We start from the raw sequence: 810 nt of genomic DNA, 5'->3' as shown, positions 1-810 counted from the left end.
TCTTGCATTGAGGGAGTACTTGAGTGGAGGCCCAATGTCCTTCTGATACCTTAATACTAAACCTATAAATATAGGCACATAGATCTATTTCCCTTGGCTCTGGATGGGGAAAGACTAATAGTTGTATCTTAGACGGAAATGCTACTCACCAAAGTAGGATGTCTTTGTGAGCTATGTTGTGCCAATTGACATAGATGTCCCCTGAGAATAGAGTTCTTTGCCTTCAATCCTAGAAACTTCAAATTTTGCAAGGTGTTTGGTCATATTTCAGTGTTTTCACAACTGTGCCCCTGTGTGCTCTGTTGTCTATGTTACTAACGCAGCCCCTACTAGTATGTATGCAGAACTATCCACAGGATGCCTACATATGCAGGTGGGGGTGCTGCCACCCACTCCCCCACTCCACTGCTTTAACATACCTTTGTAAAGTCTTATTTGTTAAGACTATTGTTGCAGAATGTTCTGATGTAAGAATTACCATAGTCACCCTTTATTCTTGATTCCTTCCTCCAAATAGTGTATTGCCTTTCTGTTCATCATTATTAACATCTGTCATCTGTATAGTTGGTCCTTTTTCCTACCTTCTTTCACCATCCCTGGCAATCAGCAAAGCTTTCCCCCCATACATAAACTGTTTCTTGGGTTATTGTTTTTACATACATAATAGTGATCTCATATAATATTTGCCCTTTTGTGGTTTATTTCACTCAGCATAAGGTCCTCCAAATTCATCCATGTCATGAGCTGGTTCACAAAAGCACCATTTTTCTTCATGTGGCATGGTATCCATTCTGATGATCCATTCGTCTG

This window comes from Echinops telfairi, unplaced genomic scaffold (assembly GCF_000313985.2).
Source record: "Echinops telfairi isolate 266 unplaced genomic scaffold, ASM31398v2 ScPeMD7_7424;HRSCAF=8462, whole genome shotgun sequence".
Classification (NCBI taxonomy): domain Eukaryota; kingdom Metazoa; phylum Chordata; class Mammalia; order Afrosoricida; family Tenrecidae; genus Echinops; species Echinops telfairi.
Note: the sequence above shows the minus strand (reverse complement) of the source record.